Below are 15227 nucleotides of genomic sequence, written 5' to 3'. Positions count from 1 at the left end.
ATTAAAAACGACTGAAATCGGCCAAAACTGACTGCAAACAAATGTCAGATATCGTTATCTGACCATAGGGAACGCTCATCATTCAAACATGTCAGGATTTCCTTCAGTTATGAACGATTTTTAAAATCGTTATCATTCAGATCTGAAGAAAAATCTGATCGTGTGTATGCACCATTACAAAAGAGAAAATCAAGGATCATTAGTTGCAACCCTCAATATCCTTTTAATCTGAATACTTCATATGTTCTCTAAATGATACTACTTGCACTGCTATCGGTTGTTATTCTTAATTGCCTACCTCTAAAAATAAAGCTGTCCAGAATATGTGGACTACATACAACAGCAGCCAGAATTTTCTCATTGTGTGTAGAACCTTCCTACATGACCTAGCGCACAATCTTTATTTTTATACTTGTTTTCCAAGTGCAGGAACTTTAGCTGAATTTGTTACTTGATATTAAAAGTGTTTTTCGGCTTCTGTAGACAGGTAAATTGGACATTAGGGCCTCGAGTCATATAGACTTAGGTGAGAATTCAGCTAAAGGAAACAAGTTTGCACCTTGCGCATGCAATTTGTTTTTATATGGAGCAAACAAATGCTGGTCAGAAATGTATACAGTCTCCGTATAGAAAGACCTCTTCCGTACATTACGTATACAGCCATGGACAAAAGTTTTGAGAATGACACAAGTATTGGTTTTCACAAAGTTTGCTGCTTCAGTGTTTTTAGACCTTTTTGTCAGATGTTACTATGGTATACTGAAGTAACATTACAAGCATTTCATAAGTGTCAAAGACATTTATTGACAATTACATTATTTTTATACAAAGAGTCAATATTTGCAGTGTTGATCCTTCTTTTTCCAGACCTCTGCAATTCAGCCTGGCATGCTGTCAATCAACTTCTAGACCACATACTGATGGGTGCCCATTCTTGCTTAATCAATGCTTGGAGTTTGTCAGACTTTGTGGGTTTTTGTTTGTGAACCCGCCGATTGAGAATTGACCACAAGTTGGGGAGTTTCCTGGCCATGGACCCAAAATTTTGATGTTTTGTTCCCCGAGCCACTTCGTTATCACTTTTGCCTTATGGCAAGGTGCTCCATCATGCTGGAAAAGGCATTGTTCCTCACCAAACTGTTGTTGGATGGTTGGGAGAAGTTGCTCTTGGAGGATGTTTTGGTGCCATTCTCTCTTTATTCATGGCTGTGTTCTTAGGCAAAATTGTGAGAGAGCCCACTCCTTGGCTGAGAAGCAACCCCACACATGAATGGACTCAGGATGCTTTACTGTTGGCAAGACACAGGACTGATGGTAGCGCTCACCTTTCCTTCTCCGGACAAGCGGTTTTCCAGATGCTCCAAACAATCTGAAAGGAAATTCATCAAAGAAAATAACTTGAACCCAGTCCTCAGCAGTCCAATCCCTGTACCTTTGCAGAATATCAGTCTCTGTCCCTGGTGTTTTTCCTGGAGAAGTGGCTTCTTTCTTGACACCAGGCCAACCTCCAAAAGTCTTCGTCTCACTGTGCATGAAAATGCACTCACACCTGCCTTCTGCACTGGTGGTGCCCCAATCCTGCAACTAAATCAACTTTAGAAGATCCTGGCACCTGCTGCACATTCTTGAGTACCCTGAAGCCTTCTTCACAACTATTGAACCTCACTCACTCCTTGAAGTTCTTGATGATCTGATAAATGATTGATTTAGGTGCAATCTTACTAGCAGCAATATCCTTGCCTGTGAATCCCTTTTTGTGCAAAGCAATGGTGACTGCACATGTTTCCATGCAGGTAACCATGATTAAGAGGAAGAACAAGGATTTCAAGCTCCACCCTCCTTTTAAAGCTTCTAGTCTGTTATTCTAACTCAATCAGCATGACAGAGTGATCTTCAACCTTGTCCTCCTCAACACTCTCACCTGTGTTATCGAGAGAATCACTGACATGATGTCAGCTGGTCCTTTTGTGGCAGGGCTGAAATGCAATGAAAACATTGTTTTTGGGATTCAGTTCATTGTCATGGCAAAGAGGGACTTTGCAATTAATTGCAATTCATCTGATCACTCTTCATGACATTCTGGAGTATATGCAAGTTGCCACCATAAAAACTGAAGCAACAGACTTTGTGAAAACCAATACTTGTGTCATTCTCAAAACTATTGGCCATGGCTCTACAGTCTACCTATAATGAGACAGGACCCCCCCCCCCCCCCCCTGTACATTATTGGCCCTGATTCAGCAGGGAATGCAGTTGCTTATACGCACACAATGGGTCAATTGCTGCGTACTGCGCATACGAACTAGCCACTGCGCTCGGGATTGCGACAGAAAGGTTAAGCAGACCCATGGCAGAGTGATTGACAGGAAGTGAAGTTTGGGGCTGATGATAGGTAGTGGTCGGGCAAACGCAGGCGTGCCAGAGCGTTTCAACGCCGTTGTATGGGAGTGCATAAATTAGCCACTGCGCCGCCTGAGGACTCATAGCGTGCGCTGAAGTAAGCAATTCCTGCGGTCTGGGCTTCTCTAACTGTCGGTGGTACTCGATGTTACCGATTGTTTCTCTGTTGTTAAAGTATACGAATGTGAATAAGGGGAATTGTGCGTCCTTATGTCAGGCTGCAATCGCAAAGTGAATTCAAACATTTACATATCACCGCTATTAGCAAAGCAGTTGCGTGCGTATAAGCAGAATAGCGATCCGTAGTGAATCAGGCCCGGTTTCCTTGTATTAAACAGGAACCCCTACCTATACATTATTTATAGTGTCCCTATGAGACAGGACCCCACTGTATACAGTCTCCATATTACAGGTCTATCCTCACTGTACATTATGTATACAGTCTCTCTATGAGACAGGATCTTCCCCCTGTACATTAAGTTTACATTCTCTCTATAAGACATGACCCCCCCCCCCCCCAGTACATTCTGTTTACAGTCTCCCTATAACACGACAGGGCCTCCCCCTCTGTACATTATGTATGCAGTCTCCCTATAATGAAACAGGATTACCCAAGACACCCTGTACATTATGTAAAGTCTCCCTATATTGGACACAAGCTCCCCCCATACATTACGTATAGTCTCTCTATAATGCCACAGACCCACCACAAGTATAATATATAGAGCCGTATTCAATTTGAGTCGCCCCCGCGATACTTTTTCGACTCCAGTACTTTCCGCCTACTTCCCGTTTTGCATGTAGAGAAGTATCGCACGCTTGCCCGCGTATCCCGGTATTCAATTTGAAAGTACTTGGAAACAGGACTCGGCGAACTGAAACAAGTGGAAAGTCCTGCAAGTCCCCCTGTGCATTATGTAGTCTCTGAATAATGATACAAGACCACCCCCCCTGTACATTATGTAGTCTCCCAATAATGATATAGGACCACCCACCCCTGTACATTATGTATACAGTCTCCCTATAATGAGACAGGATCATCCCCTCTGTACATTATGTATACAGTCTCCCTATAATGAGACAGGTCCCCCTCCCCTGTACATTATGTATAGTCTCTGTATGAGACAGGTTCCCCTCCCCTGTATATTATGTATACAGTCTCCCTATAATGAGAAAGGACCCCCTCCCCTGTATATTATGTATACAGTCTCCCTATAATGAGACAGGCCCCCCTCAACTGTAATTATGTACAGACTCCCTATAATGAAACAGGTCCCCTTCCCCTGTATATTATGTATACAGTCTCCCTATAATGAGACAGGTCCCCCTCCCCTGTATATTATGTATACAGACTCCCTATAATGAGACAGGACCCCCTCCCCTGTATATTATGTATACAGACTCCCTATAATGAGACAGGACCCCCTCCCCTGTATATTATGTATAGACTCCCTATAATGAGACAGGACCCCCTCCCCTGTATATTATGTATACAGACTCCCTATAATGAGACAGGACCCTTCCCCTGTATATTATGTATACAGACTCCCTATAATGAGACAGGACCCTTCCCCTGTATATTATGTATACAGACTCCCTATAATGAGACAGGTCCCCCTCCCCTGTATATTATGTTTACAGTCTCCCTATAATGAGACAGGTCCACCTCCCCTGTATATTATGTATACAGTCTCCCTATAATGAGACAGGTCCCCCTCCCCTGTATATTATGTATACAGTCTCCCTATAATGAGACAGGTCCCCCTCCCCTGTATATTATGTATACAGACTCCCTATGAGACAGGTTCCCCTCCCCTGTATATTATGTATAGACTCCCTATAATGAGACAGGTCCCCCTCCACTGTATATTATGTATACAGACTCCCTATAATGAGACAGGTCCCCCTCCACTGTATATTATGTATACAGACTCCCTATAATGAGACAGGTCCCCCTCCCCTGTATATTATGTATACAGTCTCCCTATAATGAGACAGGTCCACCTCCCCTGTATATTATGTATACAGACTCCCTATGAGACAGGTCCCCCTCCACTGTATATTATGTATACAGTCTCCCTATAATGAGACAGGTCCCCCTCCCCTGTATATTATGTATACAGTCTCCCTATAATGAGACAAGTCCACCTCCCCTGTATATTATGTATACAGTCTCCCTATAATGAGACAGGCCCCCCTCCCCTGTATATTATGTATACAGTCTCCCTATAATGAGACAGGACCCTTCCCCTGTATATTATGTATACAGTCTCCCTATAATGAGACAGGTGACGGCTGGTGACGTCCCTGTATATTATGTATACACACTCCCTATAATGAGACAGGTCCCCCTCCCCTATATATTATGTATACAGTCTCCCTATAATGAGACAGGTCCCCCTCCCCTGTATATTATGTATACAGTCTCCCTATAATGAGACAGGACCCTTCCCCTGTATATTATGTATACAGTCTCCCTATAATGAGACAGGTGACGGCTGGTGACGTCCCTGTATATTATGTATACACACTCCCTATAATGAGACAGGTCCCCCTCCCCTATATATTATGTATACAGTCTCCCTATAATGAGACAGGTCCCCCTCCCCTGTATATTATGTATACAGTCTCCCTATAATGAGACAGGTCCCCCTCCCCTGTATATTATGTATACAGACTCCCTATAATGAGACAGGTCCCCCTCCCCTGTATATTATGTATACAGTCTCCCTATAATGAGACAGGACCCTTCCCCTGTATATTATGTATACAGTCTCCCTATAATGAGACAGGTCCCCCTCCCCTGTATATTATGTATACAGTCTCCCTATAATGAGACAGGTCCCCCTCCCCTGTATATTATGTATACAGACTCCCTATAATGAGACAGGTCCCCCTCCCCTGTATATTATGTATACAGTCTCCCTATAATGAGACAGGTCCCCCTCCCCTGTATATTATGTATACAGTCTCCCTATAATGAGACAGGTCCCCCTCCCCTGTATATAATGTATACAGACTCCCTATGAGACAGGTCCCCATCCCCTATATATTATGTATACAGTCTCCCTATAATGAGACAGGTCCCCCTCCCCTGTATATTATGTATACATACTCCCTATAATGAGACAGGACCCCCTCCCCTGTATATTATGTATACAGTCTCCCTATAATGAGACAGGTCCACCTCCCCTGTATATTATGTATACAGACTCCCTATGAGACAGGTCCCCCTCCACTGTATATTATGTATACAGTCTCCCTATAATGAGACAGGTCCCCCTCCCCTGTATATTATGTATACAGTCTCCCTATAATGAGACAAGTCCACCTCCCCTGTATATTATGTATACAGTCTCCCTATAATGAGACAGGCCCCCCTCCCCTGTATATTATGTATACAGTCTCCCTATAATGAGACAGGACCCTTCCCCTGTATATTATGTATACAGTCTCCCTATAATGAGACAGGTGACGGCTGGTGACGTCCCTGTATATTATGTATACACACTCCCTATAATGAGACAGGTCCCCCTCCCCTATATATTATGTATACAGTCTCCCTATAATGAGACAGGTCCCCCTCCCCTGTATATTATGTATACAGTCTCCCTATAATGAGACAGGACCCTTCCCCTGTATATTATGTATACAGTCTCCCTATAATGAGACAGGTGACGGCTGGTGACGTCCCTGTATATTATGTATACACACTCCCTATAATGAGACAGGTCCCCCTCCCCTATATATTATGTATACAGTCTCCCTATAATGAGACAGGTCCCCCTCCCCTGTATATTATGTATACAGTCTCCCTATAATGAGACAGGTCCCCCTCCCCTGTATATTATGTATACAGACTCCCTATAATGAGACAGGTCCCCCTCCCCTGTATATTATGTATACAGTCTCCCTATAATGAGACAGGACCCTTCCCCTGTATATTATGTATACAGTCTCCCTATAATGAGACAGGTCCCCCTCCCCTGTATATTATGTATACAGTCTCCCTATAATGAGACAGGTCCCCCTCCCCTGTATATTATGTATACAGACTCCCTATAATGAGACAGGTCCCCCTCCCCTGTATATTATGTATACAGTCTCCCTATAATGAGACAGGTCCCCCTCCCCTGTATATTATGTATACAGTCTCCCTATAATGAGACAGGTCCCCCTCCCCTGTATATTATGTATACAGACTCCCTATGAGACAGGTTCCCCTCCCCTGTATATTATGTATAGACTCCCTATAATGAGACAGGTCCCCCTCCACTGTATATTATGTATACAGACTCCCTATAATGAGACAGGTCCCCCTCCACTGTATATTATGTATACAGACTCCCTATAATGAGACAGGTCCCCCTCCCCTGTATATTATGTATACAGTCTCCCTATAATGAGACAGGTCCACCTCCCCTGTATATTATGTATACAGTCTCCCTATAATGAGACAAGTCCACCTCCCCTGTATATTATGTATACAGTCTCCCTATAATGAGACAGGACCCTTCCCCTGTATATTATGTATACAGTCTCCCTATAATGAGACAGGACCCTTCCCCTGTATATTATGTATACAGTCTCCCTATAATGAGACAGGTGACGGCTGGTGACGTCCCTGTATATTATGTATACACACTCCCTATAATGAGACAGGTCCCCCTCCCCTATATATTATGTATACAGTCTCCCTATAATGAGACAGGTCCCCCTCCCCGTATATTATGTATACAGACTCCCTATAATGAGACAGGTCCCCCTCCCCTGTATATTATGTATACAGACTCCCTATAATGAGACAGGTCCCCCTCCCCTGTATATAATGTATACAGACTCCCTATGAGACAGGTCCCCATCCCCTATATATTATGTATACAGTCTCCCTATAATGAGACAGGTCCCCCTCCCCTGTATATTATGTATACATACTCCCTATAATGAGACAGGACCCCCTCCCCTGTATATAATGTATACAGTCTACCTATAATGAGACAGGTCCCCCTCCCCTGTATATTATGTATACAGACTCCCTATAATGAGACAGGTCCTTTTCCCCATCACGCTGTACAGGATGTGGCCCCCATCGCCGTGAGTGCTGGCTTGCGGGGCGCCGGGGCTGGGCCGGGAGGGGGCGCAGGGCTGTAACCCCGGGGATCGGGTACCTGAGCTCTAGTCTCTCTCTCTCTGCTCACTTCTTCCTCTACGCGGGAAACTCAATTCAGGAGCTCGCGCAGGCTCGCTGTCCGGGCGTCCCGCTGGTGACGTCACGAGCGTGATGACGTGAGGAGACACGTGACGTGCCTTGAAGCCAGAGGGGCTTCCCGCCATCCAGTTGTGGTAAAGTTATTACCCGGCTCTGGGAGCTTGTGACAAAGTTACTCATCACACGGTGCCTTCAGTACAGGGTGGAGGAGGAAGAGGAAACCACCGGCGGCGGCTGCAGTGTGTGTGTACAGAGCCCGCCTCCTGTGTATAGGAGATACAGTGTTCTACAGCCTGCAGAGGTCTGACAAGCTATACATTACACACTACTACAGCAGTGCAGAAAAAGTCGGGACAAAGCCTCACACAGGCTCCTATCATTCAATCAATCAGACACTGTGACTGCTATGGCAGCACTGTGCACCCCATTATACATAGCCTGCCTCCTGCAGAAGCGCAGTGCACCGTGTCCCGGAGGGTATTCGGGAGCAGATCTATAAACGTGACAGGAACCGGTCAAGTTTTGATATTTTTTTCAATATTTTTGCTTAAAATATATAAATAAAAACACCTTTTTTCCATATGTAACAAGATGTTCCATGAAGAAATCGTTTCCCTAGCGGCACCTAACCAACAGTGTGATCACGCCGCCGGCTATGGCGGCAAACTGCTGCCTCAATTGGCCAAGCGACGAAAAGCATAGATTTTTTTTTTTTTGCAATGTAATTTCATACCGCTGCTCCGGATGCTCCGACTGTAGGATATTTGATTAATGCGCAGCCTAGTCCAGGAAAAGAACCGTGTTCTGCCGCAGGCGTAGGATTACGCATCACGTATCGGAGCTAATCTCGTGCCGTACAAGGGGACTAAAAGTCGTCCGGAGGGTTGAGTTTCAGCCTCGTCTTTCTGGCAGCGGTGGTTCTTCTACTTTGCGGAGCAAACTCGTCCTGCAATGGGTGCGATCAGTAGCAAGACGTGTGTTGGTGCTGAGATAACTGATGTGTGTCCATACTAGTGGGACTCCTCTTTCCTTTTGGTGCCTTTCCGGTCTCTCAAGCTTTGTGTAGTGTTTTGTTATGTCCCAGGTAATTGGCTCCCCTGTTTCCAGCAAGTATGGGTGGTGCTTGCGACGCACCTCATGAGTGCAAGCAGGAACAGAGGTGGCTCTCTGGAGATGCTAGTTCCAAGTAGCAAGCACGGTGGCTGTAGCTTTGTCCATCCTTTTTCTGTGATTACACTTCCATGTTGTGCTCTGGGCTGACCAGTGGGGAAACTACACAACACTGAGTAACTGCGTTGCTGAGGATCCCACCCACAAAGAGCACCCTTTTTTGCTAAGTCCTTCATTGGGGTGCTTTCTTGGCAACTATTTAGATAAGTTTTTGTTAAATCATTCATGCTCAGGGCCTGATTCTTTACCTTACAAAACTGCGAATACTCAAGCAATCGGTTGAGTGTTGTGTTTTGTGCATGCATCGCAGTGTGTTAACCGGCCACTGCGATTGCAGAGGCTACGGCATCCCAATCGCAAAGTGAGTGACAGGAACAGGAAGTTCCGATTGTGGGTGGCGATGGGGGGGGGGTGCTTGGGGAAACGTAAGCGTTCCACTACGTTCGCACGCCGTTGCAGGGGTGTGCATAAATTATCCACTGCGATGCCATACGCGGTCTGATGTCTCGTAGCATGCTTGGTTGTTAGCATTTTCTGAGTAAGGTCAGGGCTTGTGCAAGAGTGTGAGGCTGCGATGGTACTCGATTGTACCGATGGTTTTGCTATTCTAAGTATTATGGATGTGTGAAATGTAAAGTGGGCGTCTATATGTAGTACTGAGTTTGCATTGTGATCGCAATGGATTAGCATATTATCGCAGTTGAACTGCGTGCATACTCAATATTGCGATCCGTAATGAATCAGGCCCTCAGTACTTTCTTTTTAGTGCCCATTAAAAGGAAGAAAACTGGCAAAACACATCTTGTTTTTGAAACGTAGTAAACCTTTAGGTGATGAGTATGAAGGGCCCCGATATGTGTGCTTTGTATCCTACAGCCAATGAAACCACAGCTTAGCCTCCAGATCTGCGGTCGCCAACCCTTTTTTGTCTGTTCTCCAATGTTTGGGAACAAATTGTCGATTTGTCCTTTGCTCCCATACACTACCAGAATTTCATTTGAACCTGCCAGATTGGACAGATGTCTGACAGATAATTGTGTAGTGTATGTTCAGCATAACACACATCGTTCATTGCATTGTCCTATCTGATATGCTGCATATCAAATGGGACAATACGATGTAGTGTATATGGATACAGTCACCCGACACAATATATTGTGCCGTAATTCTGAATATTGCATAGTGTGTACGCTCAAAATCGTGCGTTCTTGCATCGATTGATTGTAAGTGAAATTGTATCGGCCGTCACATCGTTTGTTACATCTTTCAGGTGTGTACTGTGACTACCCTGAAAATAAAGGTGTCCGTGCTTAATGTTTTTCTAGACATCAGAGTGGCTTCTGATATTTTTTTTTTCAAGTAGCTAAAAGAATATAATCTCATATCCAACTTCTTGAGGCACTGTGGCATCCTAGTCTTGTATTGGATGCTGTAATATTTGCAAGATGTTTCCCTGAAGTGGCTTGTATGGAAGTATTCTGTCTGGTAGTAATCTCATCTGCCCATCGGAGAACTGCATTCTCTGGTGTAAGAAGTTTATTTAGTATATACAGACAAATCAGTGTTCTTCTGACGAAGCTGTGTGTCCATTGCCCAGCGTAACATGTAAAGCTTTACCTTGCCATCTGACCACATACAATGCATCCGGAAAGTATTCACAGCGCTTCACTTTTTCCACATTTTTGTATGCTACAGCCTTATTCCAATATGGAATACATTCATTTTTGTCCTCAAAATTCTACACACAATACCCCATAATGACAACGTGTAAAAAGTTTTTTTTATTGTGATTTTTGCAAATTTAATTTAAAAAACTAAGAAATCACATGTACATAAGTATTCACTGCCTTTGCCATGAAGCTCAAAATTGAGCTCAGGTGCATCCTGTTTCCACTGATCATACTTGAGATGTTCCTACAGCTTAGTTGGAGTCTACCTGTGGTAAATTCAGTTGTTTGGACATGATTTTTACATAAGTATTCACAGCCTTTGCTCAATACATTGTTGATGCACCTTTGGCAGCAATTACAGCCTCAAGTCTTTTTGAATATGATGCCACAAGCTTGGCATACCTATCTTTGGGCAGTTTTGTCCATTCCTCTTTGCAGCACCACTCAAGCTCCATCAGGTTGGATGGGAAGCGTCGGTGCACTGCCATTTTCAGATCTCTCCAGAAATGTTCAATCAGATTCAAGTCTGGGCTTTGGCTGGGCCACTCAAGGACATTCACAGAGTTGTCCTGAAGCCACTCCTTTGATATCTTGGCTGTGTGCTTAAGGTCGTTGTCCTACTGAAAGATGAATTGTCGCCCCAGTCTGAGGTCAAGAGCGCTCTGGAGCAGTTCCTGCTAAGGATACTGGATTTCAACCTCTATACGCACATACCTATACCTTCTAAACCCTGCCTATAAACCTCTAAAATTGACGCTATTTGCGTACGCAGTCATACAGTAAAATAAAGACTTTAGACCTTGAACATGTGTTCCAAAGCACAAAGTATTATTCAAGTAAAGTACTGTCAGTTACACGCTGTGATCTAATTACAATTTAGCGCAAAGAATTATACAGACCCAAGATACAGTCATACATACGCAAGCGCTCTGGGACCAGATTCCGGCATCAGCAAGAGTCCTCCGTCAATCAGAATAGTCTAGAAACCCAGGGTCAGAGCACACATATTTATACCCCCCGCCCCCCAGATATAGACAACACAATAGAGGAGTTTGTTGTTGATCCCATTGGTTCCCAGTGCGGGTGCATTTGTTACAGAGCATTTAACAGGTTGATTCAAATGGCCACAGTCCAGCTTCCAACAGCTGGTTGCCTTCGTTTTCCCACCTCATGCAAATCTAGACTGTTGGTTTTACAAAGTACATTTTGGTTCTTTATGTATTTACGGTCCATGAGTTGCGAACCCATGTTCCGATCTTCACACTGATGATACCGGAAAGCTGTGGATAAAGTGCGGATCAGTATAATATCAAACACGGCTTACTTATAACGTATTAAACCTTAGATACCAAAATAGTCTTTATTTCACAGCATTTGTAATAAATGAATAAAACTTGGATCTTTTTAGCTATGGAATCTTTTGTGTAAGTGTGCATTATGTAAGTATTAGGGGTATGGGAAAAGACGCTAGTTAGGTTTATCTGATTTGGGGCAGATGTGCACGCATGCAGCTAATAAACAGCGTTCGCATGCATTTGCTACTGTGCGTAATGTGCGGTGTTTATGCATGAGATTCTATTTATGATGGCATATATACACATACACACATCTCATTCCTTACTAACAGTTTCAAACTGCAATGCAAATGTGTTATGGGCAGTGAGCTTCACTTCTCAAACAAGGTGGAGACCCCCAGCTGTGAAGCTGGGGCAATTCTGTCTGGGACTGAGACTAAAACCTGTTTAGCATTCAGACAAATTCAATTGTGTAGATCAATGTCTGGGTTATATTACAATTACCACAACTATACTTGTCTATATACAGGGATTCCCAATTTGTATGCAAAACACTCACAGTATTCTGGTGTATTGTCTATTCTATTTACTTTTCTCAGAAGGCTGTTTTTCTAGTTTTAGTATTTCTCTATGCAAGGTTGTCCCCAGAATGGGCCTGTCATGGCTTCTAAAAAGATTATCAAAAACATTGCCATCTGTACTTAGCTCATGAGTTGTAACTTAAAATGGCGCTGGGCGCAAAATGGCATTTTGCAGATTCTTATTTTTAAGATGGAGTCTAGCTGCCATTCGCAAGATGGCGTCGCGCACGCTTATTCCGTCTCAGCCACTAATCCAGCTTCGACATTCCACCCTTTGATAGTGAACAACATGCTATCACATCCTGATGTTAAATTAATTTTAGGCATACATACCTATATTCATGTTATTAGGGGATGGCACAAGGTGGTTTTTAATCCAATGTGTCTCTAGGAGGGGACATAAAACTACCATTATATGCACACCGCGGACCTTGAGAGATCATGTGAAAGATGTGGGGATGCACCAGTCCTATAAAGGAAGTCTTGAGGGGGATCAGGGACTTACATTATTTGAGATGTTTGAAAATAACATTTTAATAATAATACATTTCATGCACGTCTAAACATAATACATTATATGATTATATTCCCAAGTTCAGGGTTGTAATGCTGTTCTATATTTACCTCAGTATTCATATTGTTATTACTGATCACCATCATAATTTCATTCCTTCGTTTTACCTTATTCTTACATTTTCCACACTTCAACACAATAGGAGCACACCAGACACATATGCCAGTTACTATGATGATGACTAGTATAAGGATCAGGAAGTTGCCTACGCTTGCGATGATTTCCTGGGCCCATTTCCCTAGGCCTGAGAACCATTTTACAGGGTTCAACCATGACACCCATTCCTCTACCTTTTCCTCTACTTCAGCCACTGAAGCATTATGGTTCTTCCGAAAATCCCATTTCAGCTGCAGAATTTCATCCATCTTTCGATCTATTACTTCTTTGGGATCGCTGGTATCATTGGTGACATAGGTGCAATACTTCACTCCAAATTGGGTGGCCAAGGTTACGCAATATCCTCCAGTGACAGCGGTTAAATAATTTAACACTAGTCTGTGTTGCACCAGTTCTTTCTTGTACGCTTGCAATTCTGTACCTGTATACCTGAAAGTGTCATCATACATCTCGGTGATATTATCTATCAATTTAGCAAGATCCTGAATATATCTAAAATTTAGTGTACCCCGAGCGATCCTGGTGGGATCCAATGTTACTAAAACTTGAAAGCCAGTTGTCTCACTAATTAACTGAGTGGCTTTATGCAAGTCACCAGGTATAATTTCTTTTGCCTCTGTGTTCATACTGTGTGTGAAGATATGGTGATGGTGTGTTTTTATGAATACCAAGCATTTCAGCATGTGTGAGGGTCATAACCTCTGGGATTACTCTTCCCAGGTAACACAAACCTTCGGAACTCGGGGAGAGCCATTTATACGCTTTTCTTCCACATATAATATACATTATCGGGGAGAACATAAGGGATAGAATGCATCATTATCATTAAACACATTTCCCTTGCAAACAATCCTATTTCAGGCTCTTCCATCTGGTACATGCACGTTTCTGGTTGTATTATCTTAGCACAATATCCATCTGGTACCTTACCAATAATTTCTTTGGTGGAACTCAATGTATAATGATACCTAAAGCTTCTCCCATTAGATTTAATTGAGCATAACAGATCATGATTTGTAGATTCATTATCAGCTCTCAGTGAGGTGGTCATCATCTGATTATTCCCCATCACTTCCCAATTCCCTGGTTTATTGGGGTTGGTTATGTTCAAACACAAAAGTGATCTATCTGCTTGGAATTGATATAATTTGAAATGAGGTGGTTTGGATGAGAGGAATTTTCCATCCAAGGTTTTCCCTTTTTGCAATTCTAAAATTTCTGTGGTATTCAGCGGAATTGGCACCAACCCTACATTATGTTGACCCTGTGGCACATGTGAGCACACCCAACAATCAGTTTGACTTTGCCTATCATGCTATGATAATCCTCTAAAGGATACCCACCCCAGTACAGGTTATATTTAGGTTGGCACCTTTTGGATACAGTTCTCATCAATTAGGGACCCATAAAACTCACAAATACAGGAATCTTCAGACGATAAACTTCCACACCGTTCTCGAGTATCCGAAATAACAGCTCTTTTAACAATTACAGTACTAAGATTGGTCAAACACTCCCCTGATTGGCATAGCATTCCTCCTGACTCCACTCCATCAGCGCTGCCATCAGCTCCCATCTCCTCTATCGGTCCCCCGACACAGAAACCGGACATTCCCGAACCAGCCAGGATGGTGAACACTCTAGAAGAGAATATGAAAATGAACACAGCAGGCCAGTCCATTGTCACAACAAAGACCTGCAAATTCCTTTTAGTTCAGGTATCTTATTACGACCTTTTCAATCCTTCCGGAACAAGCTTGCGATCGACAGCTCCACGTTATCAGCCTTGTCTCCGCCTTGTTTCTACACTGGTTGGTTGACCTTTTTCCAGTGAGTGGAATGGACCCAGGTATCTCTCTCAGCCACCTTCAAAGATGTAGTACTTGTCAGCAGCACCTGGTACGGACCTTCCCACCGATCAGTCAAACCAACTGAACGCAAGATATTTCTGATCATAACATATTCTCCTGGTGCAACATCATGACAGTTAGTTTCAGGCATATCATGGGACAACAATTTCAGTTTCTGCTGTTGCTGTTTTAACTGTTTACTCATTAATATAAGATACTTACAGTTACCTCGTTGTTACTCTTCAAGTCTTCCTGTGGACTTATAATCAAATGAGGTTGTCTACCAAACAGTGTTTCAAAGGGGGACAGATTTAGAGGGGGTCTAGGAGTGGTCCTCATACTATGCAGGACCAACGGTAAT

General features: G+C 43.3%; 1 protein-coding gene across 1 annotated transcript in view; it reads right to left on the bottom strand.

Moving 5' to 3' along the window:
- VRK1 (VRK serine/threonine kinase 1) overlaps positions 1 to 7756 on the bottom strand; it is a 47891-nt gene extending 40135 nt beyond the window's left edge. Inside the window, exon 1 of the mRNA XM_088464253.1 lies at positions 7569 to 7756. The gene's annotated coding sequence lies outside the window, so the exon portion shown is untranslated. The remainder of the gene's footprint in view (positions 1 to 7568) is intronic.
- Between the last annotated feature and the right edge of the window lie 7471 nt (positions 7757 to 15227).

This window comes from Taudactylus pleione, unplaced genomic scaffold (genome assembly GCF_031769625.1).
Source record: "Taudactylus pleione unplaced genomic scaffold, aTauple2 ptg001623l, whole genome shotgun sequence".
In the NCBI taxonomy this organism is placed as follows: Eukaryota; Metazoa; Chordata; class Amphibia; order Anura; family Myobatrachidae; genus Taudactylus; species Taudactylus pleione.
The sequence above is the reverse complement of the archived record's forward strand: the minus strand, read 5'-3'. Positions and strand labels throughout refer to the sequence as shown.